The sequence below is a fragment of the Rana temporaria genome, chromosome 2 (genome assembly GCF_905171775.1).
Source record: "Rana temporaria chromosome 2, aRanTem1.1, whole genome shotgun sequence".
NCBI classification, from domain to species: domain Eukaryota; kingdom Metazoa; phylum Chordata; class Amphibia; order Anura; family Ranidae; genus Rana; species Rana temporaria.
In genome coordinates this window covers 517,123,007-517,138,740 of record NC_053490.1, presented here as the reverse complement: position 1 = coordinate 517,138,740, position 15,734 = coordinate 517,123,007, and positions in this window count along the sequence as shown.

The window sequence follows — 15,734 nt, the reverse complement described above, 5'->3', positions numbered from 1 at the left end:
ATGTAATTCATTAGGGCACTTACCATTTAGGCCAGAAATCCAAAAGAAATGGCAAATATATAATTTGGGGTCCATTTTAATGTTTTTTCTAATGTTTATGCATGTATAAACTGATGTGTGATATATTTAATGGAAGGTACATCCATGGTGCAAGATTCATGAGCACAATAGGTTTTCTGAGCAGAGAATGTGTGCATTCAGACTTTCTTTCTGTAACTGAAAGTGTGTATGGAGTTGTATAAAACAGGTAGGGAGAGAATAGGAGCCAAGTCACTTTCAGCTTTTTGTGTAATTTGAACTTGAGCTAGCAATTAAAGTATAACTAAAGGGGGACTGGTGAGGGATTTGATGTGCCTCCATGTGGTAGATTTACCCTCTCTATATACGTGAAAGTGAAAGAAAATCACAAATGTTGAGTTGTCCTTATATCAGTAATAGAGGAAAAATCTTCCAAAGGGGGCACTAGTTCTGATGGCCTGGGGTCCCCAAGGGATTCCCTTAATTTGCAGGGATTTTTTCACACTTTCTGTTTTGGTTATGGGACATGAAGTAAAAGAAAAGGACCCCAATGGGACACAGCAGGGGAAAAAATGTGACAGGGGTAACCTTCCCTTATTTTATTATTTATTTTAAGTTGACCTGCCAGTCTGTGTAAATAATCTTGGGGAAAATACACTATATTACCAAAAGTATTGGGACGCTTGCCTTTACACACACATGAACTTTAATGGCATCCCAGTCTTTGGGCCAGATTCTGAAAGGACTTAAGACGGCGCCGTCGTAAGTCCTAATCCGACCCGTCGTATCTATGCGCCTGATTCTTAGAATCAGTTACGCATTGATATCCATTAGATCCGACAGGTGTAAGTTTCTTACGCCGTCGCATCTTAACTGCATTTTTTTGTTGACCACTAGGTGGCGCTTCCATCGAATTCCGCGTCGAGTATGCAAATTAGCTAGATACGCGAATTTCCGAACGTACGCGCGGCCGACGCAGTAAGGTTACGATGTTTGCGTTAGGCTTCTCCCGGCGTATAGTTGCCCCTGCTATATGAGGCATAAGTGCGGCGTACCAATGTTAAGTATGGCCGTCATTCCCGCGTCGAAATTTGAAAAAGTTACGTCGTTTGCGTAAGTCGTCCGTGAATGGGGCTGGACGTCATTTACGTTCACGTCGAAACCAATGACGTCCTTGCGGCGTACTTTGGAGCAATGCACACTGGGAAATTCCACGGACGGCGCATGCGCCGTTCCGCAAAAACGTCAATCACGTTGGGTCACAGTAGTTTTACATTAAACACGCCCCCCTGATCCAAATTTGAATTAGGCAGGCTTACGCCGGCCTATTTACACTACGCCGCCACAACTTACGGAGCAAGTGCTTTGAGAATACAGCACTTGCCCATATAAGTTGCGGCGGCGTAACGTAAATCGGATACATTACGCCGCCGCAAACATACGCGCTTCTACGAGAATCTGGCCCTTCGTCCGTAGAGTTCAATATTGAGTTGGCCCACCCTTTGCAGCTATAGTATAACAGCTTCAACTCTTCTGGGAAGGCTCTACACAAGGTTTAGGAGTGTGTCTATGGGAATGTTTGACCATTCTTCCAAAAACGCATTTGTGAGATCAGGCACTGATGTTGGACGAGAAAGCCTGGTTCGCAGTTTCTGCTCTAATTCATCCCAAAGGTGTTCTATCTGATTGAGGTCAGGTCTCTATGCAGGCCATACTCGCTCATCCATATCTTTATGGACCTTTCTTTGTGCACTGGTCCAAATCATTTGCTGAAGGGAAGATTATGGTGTGGGGTTGCTTTTCAGGGGTTGGGCTTGGCCCCTAAGTTCCAGTGAAGGGAACTCTTAAGGCCTGGCTTGCAGTCTCCGCTCTAATTCATCCCAAGGGTTGAGGTCAGGACTCAACCTTGTGGACAGCCTTCCCAGAAGAGTTGAAGCTGTTATAGCGGCAAAGGGTGGGCCAACTCAATATTGAACCCCACGGATTAAGGCTGGGAAGCCATTAAAGTTTTATTTGCGTGTAAAGACAGGTGTCCCAATACTTTTGGCAATATAGTGTATATCATCGGTCTGCTGCAGACAGGAGGAAGCATTTCCTAAGTCTTCTCTCTCCCAATTTGACTCACATAAACCCAACACCGCTAAACACAATCGATCCCTGTTTTCATTCAACCAGTAAAGCCCGTACACATGATCGGGATTCCCGACAGAAAAAGTCCAATGGAAGCTTTTGGTCAGGAATTCTGACCATGCTTAGGCTCCATCTGACTTTTTCTGTCGGGGATTCCGACACGTCTGCCGACGTATATCGGCGTGAAGGGGTCCTTAACCACTTAAGGACCGCCTCATGTACATATACGTCAGCAGAATGGCACAGGCAGGCACATCAACGTATATATACGTCCTCTGCTTGAAGTGGGTCGGGGGTCCGATCGGGACCCCCCCCCCGGTACATGCGGCGGTCCCCGTGGCTTCAGGAGCGATCCGGGACGACGGCGCGGCTATTCGTTTATAGCCGCTCCGTCGCGATCGCTCCCCGGAGCTGAAGAACGGGGAGAGCCGTGTGTAAACACGGCTTCCCCGTGCTTCACTGTGTCGGCGCATCGATCGCGTCATTCCCTTTATAGGGAAGACACGATCGATGACGTCATTCCTACAGCCACACCCCCCTACACTAGTAAACACATACAGTGATCCCTAAATGTTACAGCGCCCCCTGTGTTTAACTCCCAAACTGCAACTGTCATTTTCACAATAAAGAATGCTATTTAAATGCATTTTTTAAGCTGTGAAAATGACAATTGTCCCAAAAATTTGTCAAAATTGTCCGAAGTGTCCGCCATAATGTCGCAGTCACGAAAAAAATCGCTGATCGCCGCCATTAGTAGTAAAAAAAAAAAAAAATGCAAAAAAACTATACCCTATTTTGTAAACACTATAAATTTTGCGCAAACCAACCGATAAACGATTATTGCGATTTTTTTTACCAAAAATAGGTAGAATAATACGTATCGGCCTAAACTGAGGGAAAAAAATGTTATATATGTTTTTGGGGGATATTTATTATAGCAAAAAGTAAAAAATATTGCATTTTTTTCAAAATTGTCGCTCTATTTTTGTTTATAGCGCAAAAAATAAAAACCGCAGAGGTGATCAAATACCACCAAAAGAAAGCTCTATTTGTGGGGAAAAAAAGACGTCAATTTTGTTTGGGAGCCACGTCGCACGACCGCGCAATTGTCTGTTAAAGCGACGCAGTCCCGAACTGTAAAAACCCCTTGGGTCTTTAGGCAGCATTTTGGTCCGGGGCTTAAGTGGTTAAGTGGTTAAACAGCGACAGCGCTGAAAGCTGAAAATTGGCTATGGAAGGAAGGTGGTGTAAGTGCCTGGTATTGAAGTGGTTAATGAAAAACATTCGATCTGGAGAGAAAATAGCTTAATAACGTTCACTTTTGTTATCATTTTCACACGCAGTTTCAGAGAATAAATAGCTCTGCTTTTGATAAATACAACCCTTGGTGTACCCTTTAAAGGGACCCTGTCACCAGGGTGATCATGGGCCCATGGGCAAAGTAATGCTCTGCCCCTACAATGGAGACAGTGCAGGTACACAGAAATCAAGTAGGTAAGAGGTAGGGGAAATCTAGGGTGAAGAGGGGTCAGAGTGCTTGGGAGACATCTGGGATGTAGAGGGGCAGCCCGGGCTTAAGGACAAGCTGCTTTGGGGAAAGGGCAGGCCCCCCCCATGCAGCTGGGGCCTCTGGGCAGTGCCCAGGTGTGCCCTCTTATTAAGACAGCCCTGCCTGTCACCAGGTAAAAAAAAACAAAAAAAACATTCAAGAACAGTAAATTAAGAAGTTTCATTATTACCTCTGACAGGTGGTGTACTGGAACTTTGACCTCTGCATACTCTGGACACTTTGGTTCCTCCTGCCTCCCCTACATCACCATTGGACACATGCCTTTTCCATTGAAATTGTTGGGGTATGCAGTATTAAAGACACAGACACAGCACACAGCCAAACCGTAAATGTACATCTTTATTGAAGTGCCCACATCCTAATCGTTGTATATTGTACAATACATTGTTCCATTAGAATTAGAGAGGATACAGTCAATGAACAATCGAGAGCAGTGCAAATCTATGGCAGCGCGCGAGAAGCGTCTCCTCCTGAACTCCCCCCAAAGAAGTGACACCGAGCACTTCACACATGGATACGAGCGATGGACGGTCCACTTCCACAACATACAGAAATGCACATTGCTGCACGCTGAGTTAAAGTTACTTGCATTGATTCTTGCATTATTAAAAAAAATTATAATAATAAAACTAATTCTAGTTCAAGACATGTTAATATAATGTTAAAGTGCACCTGTCATTCATACAAAATGGAGAACCCTATTGGATTCTGGACCTCGGCTTTAAAGAAGTTCTTACCAAAAGATTTAAACTCATTCCACTTACAAAGAACCGAGGGCTGTGCGAGGTTTAAACCCTTATCTTATATCACCCGAGCTGGGATAAGGTGCTACCTTAGATACTCACATACCTGTCTATGTATCTATAATAGCACCATCCAAAGTCATTCTTAGCATTGGCTGGTTTCAGATAAGCATTTATTGCTAGATTCAGGTAGATGGGCGCATCTTTGAGGCGGCGTAGCGTATCGTATTTACGCTACGCCACCGTAAGTCAGAGAGGCAAGTGCTGTAATCACAAAGCACTTGCCTCCTAAGTTACGGCGGCGTAGCGTAAATGGGCCGGCCCAAGCATGCCTAATTTAAATGAGGAACAGGGGGGCGTGTTTTATGTTAATGACTCGTGACCCGACGTGATTGACGTTTTTAACGAACGGCGCATGCGCCGTCCGTGGACATATCCCAGTGTGCATTGCTCCAAAGTACGCCGCAAGGACTTATTGGTTTCGACGTGAACGTAAATTACGTCCAGCCCCATTCACGGACGACTTACACAAACGACATAAAATTTTAAAAATTCGACGCGGGAACGACGGCCATACTTAACATTGGCTAGGCCAGCTTTTTGTTCGACTGACTTTACGCCTGAAAACGGCTTACGTAAACAGCATGGGCCGGATTCAGATAGGTTAGCGAATCTTTAGATCCGCGTAACCTATCTGATTTACGATCCGCCGCCGCAAGTTTTTGAGGCGAGTGCTTAATTCAGAAAGCACTTACCTCAAAACTTGCGGCGTATCGTAAATCCCCCGGCGGAATTCAAATTCCGCGGCTAGGGGGAGTGTACTATTTAAATCAGGCGCGTCCCCGCGCCGATCCAACAGCGCATGCGCCGTCCGTAAATTTTCCCAGCATGCATTGCTCCAAATGACGTCGCAAGGACGTCATTGGTTTCGACTTTAACGTAAATTATGTCCGGCCGTATTCGCGAACGACTTACACAAATGAAGTAAAAAATTCAAAACTCGGCGCAGGAACGACGGCCATACTTAACATAGGATACGCTGCACTTACCCCTGCTATAGCAGGGGTAACTTTCCGTCTGAAAAAGCCGAACGCAAACAACGTAAAAAAAAACCGCTGGGCGGTCGTTCGTTTATGAATCGGCGTAAATGCTCATTTGCATATTCGACTCGTAAAAGACACGGAAGCACCACCTAGCGGCCGGCCTGGAATTGCCGCCTAAGATCCGACGGTGTAAGTCACTTACACCTGTCGGATCTTAGGGATATCTATGCGTAACTGATTCTATGAATCAGTCGCATAGATACGACCGGCCGCCCTTAGAGATACGACGGCGTATCAGGAGATACGCCGCACCGTCGTATCTCTTTGTGAATCTGGCCCATTATCAGCATTGGCTAGTTTCAGATAAGTTTTCAGACCTCACACAGCCCTTATCTTATATCACCAGTGCTGGGATAAGGTGCTACTTTAGATACTCACAGATCTGTCTATGTATCTATAGTAGTACCATTCAGAGTCATTCTCAGCATTGGCTGGTTTCAGATAAGCGTTCAGACCTCAAACAACCCTTATCTTATATCACCAGTGCTGGGATACGGTGCTACCTTAGATACTCACAGACCTGTCTATGTACTGTATCTATAATATCACTATCCAGAGTCATTCTCAGCATTGGCTGGTTTCAGATAAGTGTTCAGACCTCATTCAGCCCTTGGCCTCTCCTATCTATAAGGCAAGGGCTATTTATCACTTTGTGAAACATGGAAAGAGTTTATTTTTATTTTTTTTGCGAAAATTTGTAAAGAAAGCAGCCCATCTTTTAGTAGAAACTAGTGGCTTCCTCATGACATGAGTGCCTCTGCCATATTGACCTCATTAATTCCAGGATGAACACTGGATAGGTGTAAAGAAGGGCTGCTTTGAAGAAGCACTCCAGACAAAAGAAAAAAAAGAAAGAACCTGAAAGTGACAATTTATACTGTGCTTTGTGCAATTACCTGTAATCATTCTTTGTATTTAATTATCATTTTTTCCCAACACACCAGGTACATTTGAAATCGGGCTGTCAGTGGGAGTATCTGTACTGGTTGCTGTTATGAGAATAGTGCCTAAGTAAGGGTAACTGGGACCAATTCAAAACTGAAGTAGCTTCAAAGGAAATACATTGGCCAGTGCTGGTTATAGAAGGTATTTGGTCCCTCAGGGGCGGGTCCCCTGTGCCACCATCTTGGATATGGGAGCCAACTGTGACTTCCTGAAGAATCACAGCCAGCTCCCTACTGCATATGCTTGACTTGACACTGTGCTGTGGGCAGTGCCGATCCTGACCTCCCTGGGGCCCTAAGCAAAATGACATGTCACATTAAAGTTGAGAAGCGTGGGGGGGGGGGGGGCGCTGCCGACAGTGACATGTCACATTAAAGATTGAAGTTGAGAAGCGGGGGGAGGGGGTGTTCTGCTGTCAGAAATGACATCTTACATCAAAGTGGGAAGCGGAGGGTGCTGAATTCGTACCTCTTCTCCCATGCAACCAGTGAGTTGACAAGCGGGGTGAGGGGCCAAAAATTACTTCTCATCAGGCGGGGCCTCTAGTAATTTGGGGGCCCTCCGCAGTTTTGCAGGGCCATAAGCGGTTTGCATAGTGAGCCTATAGGGTGGATCGGCCCTGGCTGTGGGACTGGATCTACAGCCTCCTGGAGTGCGGGTCTCAGGAGGCTGCCAGTGGTGGCGGTGGTGGTGAGATGGGCAAGGACACATCATTGTTGGCTAGGCTAGACGTAAGAAAGTTGGAGTGGGCACCTGTCAAAAAAGGTACCCATTCAAAAAATCTAAAGTGTTTGGGGCGGGGTGGAGAGGAGGAACAGTGGCCACTTTTAGGACTCTATCTTTGAGTAATAATTGCTACTCTCAGAAAAAGGGAGTCTCACCCAAAGATAAAGCAGCTACATGGTGCACCACTGGTTGAGTACGGATGAAGGAAAGATCTTACAGGTAGGCAGTGGAATTCAAAGGGTTTTTTTTTTTTTTCCTGTTGGCTGGAATTCTTCTTGAACTTTATAGCTCTGATAGGTCCATTTTAGATATAAAAAAAGAAAACCCCCTCCCCTCCCCCACACATCTATACAAACACAATAAAGAACTTTAATCTGTAACATTATCAATTTTGCATTAATTTAAAAAAATAGCATTTTTCCATAGGTATTTTATAATACGGTTCTCAATACATGCTCCTTTTATTCCTTTACCCAAAAAATACTCTACAGGCTGGAGAAAAATAGTTCTCTTCTTTTTAAATCTGGCTTTACTTTGAAAGGTAATTCAGGTCAAATTTCCTTTGAACAGCTTAATAACCAGACACTTTCAAACTTGGCCCAGGCACATTCGGGCCCCTTTGGGCCACCAGAGGCCAAGCTTGAGATGCCACCTTCTTGTACACCAGAAAATAAGCACCACCCCTGAGGAACCTGCTTGTCTATTAAATGGCTAAACAATCATGTAACATAGCATCCACAGGAGCAGAAAGCAGATGAGGAATCAGATGGGAAAGTATACCAACTGTAGAGGACTTTGTACATCTTATATTATAATGGTGAGAAGGACATTGAACTTAAAGGAGTTGTAAAGGAAAAATGTGTTTTGTTTTTTGTTGAAATTACTGTTTACAGGGTATAGAGACATAATAGTTAACTGATTCCTTTTAAAAATGATTAAAAATAGATAAAAATCAATCATATAATGTACCTAGTTTCTAGTTTCGTTTTTGCATGTTGTTTCCTGCTTCTGTGATGTACAGAGCCACACAGAGCCAATACAGGGCAGTGATGGTTTGGAAAACGAAACTGATTGGTGCTAAGGGGTTTTAGACACACAGTAATCACACCTCCTTGATTAGTGACCACAGAGAGAAAGCTCCCAGTACTGTGGTTATCAGGAAACAGACAACCAGGAAGTGTGGAGATCAGAGAAGAATTACAGCAACTTGAGAGCAAAAAAGAACAATGAGGACATGAAAACAGCACTGCATTAGGGTAAAGGAAGCTATTAAGATAAAAAAAAAAAACCTTTACAAACCCTTTAAGAAATCCTGTGTAGCAGCCCAGCCCCTGCAGACTCCAGGTTTTCCAGGAAATACCAGGTTTCAATTGCTACTGACAAAATGTAACAGTGTGCACTCTATGAGCGTAAGGCTGAATTCTGGGGGAAAATCTATATTTGGTATCTTGCGAGTAAGAAAAAGTTACCCCAGTGATATGTGGTCTATGTGTGGCTTCTGTTACATTCGCTGAAACTGCTTGCTCCACTACTTCCATACTAGAGCAAGCACCAAACATCTGGTGTGGAGACTTATGGTTCCAGCTCTAGCACTGGAACGATAGTGGGTCGCTAGTTTTCCACATTCTCCATTCATAAAATATTTTGTATTATTTTCATTGAATGTCATTGAATACAAGGCATTCTGTAATTGGAGGAGGAGGATGTCCATCCACCCCTCCTCCAATCACAAAATTCCTTGTGTTCAGTGAAGAGTACAAGGTAAAAATAAATGGTGATTAACGAATGAAGGAGATGGATATCGAGTAGGGTGACCACATTTCCAAACTACCATTCAGGGACACCCCCTTCCCAAAAATCAGCTTGTGCTATAACGAATCACAGCACAGTGATTGGACACAAGAGGCGGGATTTATGATTTCTCCAATCACAAGCAGGGGGCGGGGACTGTGCTCCTCCAGGCACTCCCGGCCAGGACAAATACTGTCAATGAGTAAAGCGGTAATGAGGCAGCCTTTTTTGGGGTATTAGTTTGGCTTGGGGGGTGGCTGTGCCAGTTTCATTCCGGGACACTGTATTGTCCTGGAATGAAGGTGCACGGGACAGACCTGCAAAATGCAGGACTGTCCCGGGCAATCCGGGACACGTGCTCACCCTAATATTGAGTGACCCGCTATCAGAGCTGTACTCCAGCTAGAACTGTAATGCCCTGTACACACGATCGGTTCGTCTGATGAAAACGGACCGATGGACCGTTTTCATCGGACGAACCGATCGTGTGTGGGCCCCATCAGTTTTTTTCCCATCGGTGAAAAAAAATAGAACCTGTTTTAAATTTTTCGTATGGTTAAAAAAACGATAGAAAAAAACGATTGTCTGTGGGGAAATCTATCGGTCAAAAATCAACGCATGCTCAGAATCAAGTCGACGCATGCTCGGAAGCATTGAACTTCATTTTTCTCAGCACGTCGTTGGGTTTTACTTTACCGCGTTGGACACGATCGGATTTTTAACCAATGGTGTGTAGGCACGACTGATGAAAGTCAGCTTCATCGGATATCTGATGAAAAAATCCATCGGTTCGTTTTCATCAGACGAACCGATCGTGTGTACAGGGCATAAGTGTTCTGCCCAACTTTAATGTAATGTTCATGTGTTTTATTGAACTGCATGAGGTTATTATTATTAACTATTAGATAAGCACCTGAACAACCACAACATACAGGGATATACAATGTAATACTGACCTATAATCACACACATAGGTTGGACTTGATGGACTTGTGTCTTTTTTCGACCTCACCTACTATGTAACAACTGGGTGTGCTCAGGGTACAGTGCTCTGCGATCCAAACCCACCCTTTTTTTAAGCTGATTAGAGCCTCAGGCTCTAATCATGTGCTTAAAAAAGATAAAAACCCCATTGAAATCCATGTGTCCGGTGCCCTGCATGTAGATTAGGGGCCCGGGCGCATGGAGGGGCGGCACCCCTAATGGAGTGGCCGCCACTGGTGTATTATCTGAAAGACAATAGACACAAATATTGTTCAGTGGCTCTACAGAATGTAGGCAGCTTGGTCTGGATTATGTAATTACTTTGTATGACTTAAAAATCTTTAAATAAACAATTGAAAAAAAGAATGTAGGCAGCTTGATTAGACCACAACATAAAAGGGAGAGATAAAGGCAATTTAATATTGAAAAAAAAATTGAGTATTATTTGAGAGACAATAGCCAAATTTTTCAACCTCACCTACTATGCAACTATATTATTGTTCTTTAGTATGTTGACATCTAGTGGTTGTTTCGGGCTACTACAACTTGTTTACAATAGGATGTTGGTATATTCCTTTGTCCTACCATCCTGTTTAGTGCTAGTTAGTTTAGTCCTAGCTAGGTCCTTCCTATTTCTTCAATGTTCCCTCAGTTTTAGTTATTGGCAGAAATAGGGCTTGGGAAAGTCATTGTTTTCTTACACTTCGTAAAGACTGAAAAAGCAGTTTCTGTACTGCAATTAGCTGAAGTAAAATTGTGTTGGATTCAGCTTCTTTGTCTTATTGAAGAGTTAAGCTGCCTGTGGATGGTGCCAAGTCAGCAGGTGACCTTTTACTGTCTGGACAGACTGGGTCTAAGGGGGTATATCAATGCATAAAGCAGCATTTTAAACAGAATAGTACGTCTTTGCGCTGGGTGTTTGGCACTTATGCCCTGTACACACGATCGGAATTTCCGATGGGACAAAATTCTCCGCCGGAATTCCATTCAAGCTGTCTTGCATACACACTGTCAGACCAAATTCTGACCGTCCAAAACGTGGTGGCGTAAAACACTACGACAAGCCGAGAAAAATTAAGTTCAATGCTTCAGAGCATGCGTCGACTTGATTCTGAGCATGCGTGTGTTTTTTTTCTCCGTCGGAGTTCCACACAGACGATCAGAATTTTCGATACGATTTTATTCCATCGGAAAAAAATAAAACATGTTCTATTTCTAAACTGTGACGGAAAAAAAAAGTCAGATGGGGCCCACACACGGTCGGAATATCCGATGAAAAAATTCCGTCTGACTTTTTTTATTGGAAATTCCGATCGTGTGTACAGGGCATTACTGTGGTGTATGGGAGTGATGCAGCTAACAATTATAGAAAACTCAGCAGCAGCCACACATGGAGAACACATCATTAACCACTTAAGGACCGCCTCCTGCACATATACGTCGGCAGAATAGCACGGCTGGGCACATCCACGTACAGGTACGTCCTGTACTAGTACCCAGCCGTGGGTCGCGGGCACGCGACCCATGACCCGGTCCGAAGCTCCGTGACCTGGACCGCGGGACTCGCGGACCCGATCGCCACTGGAGTCCCGCGATTGGTCCCCGGAGCTGAAGAACGGGCAGAGCTGTGTGTAAACACGGCTTCCCCGTTCTTCACTGTGGCGGCTGCATCGATCGTGTTGTCCCTTTTATAGGGGGACACAATCGATGACGTCACACCTACAGCCACACCCCCCTACAGTTGTAAACACACTTCAGGTCACCCATAACCCCCATCAGCGCCCCCTGTGGTTAACTCCCAAACTGCAACTGTCATTTCCACAGTAAACAATGCATTTAAATGCATTTTTTGCTGTGAAAATGACAATGGTCCCAAAAATGTGTCAAAATTGTCCGAAGTGTCCGCCATAATGTCGCAGTCACGAAAAAAAAAACGCTGATCGCCGCCATTAGTAGTGAAAAAAAAAATTATAAAAATGCAATAAAACTATCCCTTTTTTTGTAAATGCTATAAATTTTGCGCAAACCAACCGTTAAACGCTTATTGCGATTTTTTACTAAAAATAGGTAGAAGAATACGTATCGGCCTAAACTGAGGGAAAAAAATGTTTTTATATATTTTTGGGAGATATTTATTATAGCAAAAAGTAAAAAATATTGATTTTTTTTTCAAAAATGTCGCTCTATTTTTGTTTATAGCGCAAAAAATAAAAACCGCAGAGGTGATCAAATACCACCAAAAGAAAGCTCTATTTGTGGGGAAAAAAGGACGCCAATTTTGTTTGGGAGCCACGTCGCACGACCGCGCAATTGTCAGTTAAAGCGACGCAGTGCCGAATCGCAAAAAGGGGCCTGGTCTTTTACCTGCATTTTGGTCCGGGTCTTAAGTGGTTAATGGTAACTTATTCTTCCATCACAAATGCCAAAAAAATTTTTATCTTCTGGAGTTCATTTTACTTTATACATACACTGTTTTACATACAATTTGTCTAAAACATTAGCTTATAAAGCCAATACAAGAGAAGGAAATTATCAAGATTTGAGAGTAGCTTCCAGGTTGCTGTTTAGTATACAAAACGATTTGGAATTCAAGAGAAGCAAAAAAAATAATAATAATTGTGATTCCCAGATACAGTGTAGTTCTGCTTTAAAGAATCTTTAAACCTAAATAAATTTACATTATGTAACAGAGCTAATGATTGTAGTCACTGATGGTGCCTAAGTCTACAAAGAAAGTCCAATATTTTAATCTGATGAGACTATGCTACTCTGCTTAGGCAGTAGGTATTTTGTTAATTGCACAGCAAACATTTCATTCCCCCCGTGGGTCTGTTACCTCCCCCTAGCTTCTAGAATGTTCTGAATAGTTCTGGAACTTAGAGGGTGGAGAAACAGAGGTTGCAGCTTGAATATTTATGGAGTTCCCACCAATCACTGGGGAGGCGAGGCCCAGAAGGTTGGGGAGCAACCCATAAATACTCAGGAGCCTGGCAGTCTGGGAGCATAGTCCAAATTTCCGGTCCTCTGAAGGGAATCCTGTCCTGGGGGGGGGGGGGGGCTCTGCACCTGGGGCAAAAGGAACACCAAGGGAGAGAGAGAGAGGGAGATAAGTGGTAAGCCTCACACCAGTCCAGACTCAGCTAGGCTAAGCTGTAGAAATCCCGGGAACCAAGATCAGCCTTATGGCAGTAAGGCCAGTGCAGCAGCCTTCTGGATTCAATGAGCTACTTAAAGGGACTGAGTGAGTACCTTCCATTCAACATACCCCAAGGCTATAGAGAGAGCCTTAAGCCTCCTACACACGATCGTATTTCCATCGGACAAATCCGTGGATTTTTGTCCGAAGGGCATTGGCCGTGAACTTGTTCTGCATACAGACGACTGAACGTTTTCAGTCAACATTCACAAAACTATGTGGTTTTTCTGCTCTTTAGCTGCACCCTTTGGGCGACTTCTGCTAATGTTGTCTTATGGTTAGCATTGCTTCTGAGCATGTGTGTTTGTACTTTGGATTTATTCCGGATAATAAGACGTCACACATTTGTTGTCGGGAAATTTTAAAGCATGCTATCCAACATTTGTTGTCGGAAAATCAACAATTGTCTGATGGAGCGTACAAACGATCGGATTTTCCGACAAAAGCCTGCCATCACACAATTCCCGTCGGAAAATCCGATCTTGTGTGCAAGGCTTTAGACAGTTGTCTAGACAATAGCAGTGAGTAGCTACAAAGAAAACAAATCTGTAGTAGCATATTTTATTAGCTTTGGTTTGCTGGGCCAGTCTGGAAGGAAAAAGTCTGTGTTGCACATATTAACCAACCGGAGTCTTCCTTTTCATGATTCTAGGGGCAGGTTGGGAAATAAAAGTGAGAAGCTGATTTGTTGCCTTTGACAAGATGGGCTTCATACACTTTCACTTTCTCGTATTTCACAGGACGAGGACGTTGACTCATTGGAATTCTTAAATTAAAGTCAATGGCATATTTTCATATACTATAAAATAAACCACAAATAAACCAGCAAGGTAAAATCTTATTAACCTGTGTTGTTTTATAACATTTATTATGCTGGCCAACCAACCACATGACCTCCAAAAAAAGGCATGGTCCATGGGAGTAGTGTGGCATCAGTCTTACATCTTTTGGTTCTAGCTATAGATTGCCCAATATCAGTAACTACTCATGTTATCCAATATAGTTGCTGATGATCACCAGTGATTTACAGCTGCATAGATAAGCACTGTAAGCAGCTACAGCAGCAACATGTGCATATAACTAAAATTGTTAGAGGACCATTAAATGTCTTTTTTAAGACCCAGTGATGCCATCACTTGGTTTCTGTGCTCCTCTATACTCTCAGGGCCGTTTTTAAGGCAGGGCTGCCCTGGGCCCTCTCATTGCTGTGGGGTTCAAAGCAGCTGCCTCATACTTGCCAATTTTCCCAGTTTAAATTCCCTTGTCCCTTGAAGTTTTAGTCCTTTGCTGTGTCCTGATATCTCAGTGTGAAGTGCTGCTACTAATGCTGCCCAACTCTGGCTTCATGGGTGGGTTTCAATTTGGAGGAGTGGGCGTTCAATTTAAAGCTGACCTCCAGCCTTCCCTTCAGTCTTGTAGAGTTGTACCGGCTCCTCTCCTGTACTCAAATGGCTTAGGCCCCATACACACGAGAGGATTTATCCGCAGATACGGTCCAGCGGACCGTTTCCACGGATAAATCCTCTCAAAGATATCCGCTGATTTCGATGGGATGGAGTGTACACACCATCGCATTGAAATCCGCGCGGAAATCCTCTGCCGATGACGTGTCGCGCCGTCGCCGCGATTATGACGCGGCGACGGGCGCGACGCTGTCATATAAGGAATTCCACGCATGCGTCAAATCATTACGGCGCGTGCGGGGAATCCCTTTGGACGAATGGATCCGGTAAGTCTGTACAGACGAGCGGATCCATCCGTTGGAATGGATTCCAGCAGATGGATTTGTTGTGCAGCACAACAAATATTCGATCTGCTGGAATCCATCCCAGAGGAGATTTCTCCGCGGAAACAGATCCGCTGGCGTGTACACACCATAGGATCTATCCGCAGAAACCCATTTGCTGGGATTTATCTGCGGATGGATTCTATCGTGTGTACGGGGCCTTAGTCTGATTTTACTGCACACTGTGAGATTCCCACAATGTGCATTAGAAGCAGCAGAGATTCAGATGAAGCCTGCATCATTTCCTGGCTGGAGAATGTCCAGCATAAACTTAGCTCTTTTCCCATTAGCCTTGGTGTCTATGGATCGTCCCTTTTTCATTAATTGGGTTTTAGTTCTATTAATCATGGAGGCTCAGCGTCACCTGTGGGTGTTACCCAGGGCAGTCTGCTTCAGAACCAGGGGCGAACTGACCATTCGTGCACTCGCGCAATGCCCGAGGGCCCCATGCCACTAGGGGGCTCCATCAGGGTTGCCAGCCTCATTAAAACCAGGGACAGTATGTAAAAATCTGTGTTTTTAAAAAAAATCACAAGATTATAGCTGCCCGCCTCTCCAGTACCTTTTCAGTGTGTGTGTGTATATACTGTGTGTGTATACTGTATGTGTGGGTACACTGTGTATGTATACTGTATGTGTGTGTGTGTGTATACTGCGTGGCCCCATAATATATTGCTTGTGGGCCCCATAATCTCCTATTGCCCGGGGCCCCATAATCTCCTATTGCCCGAGGGCCCCATGA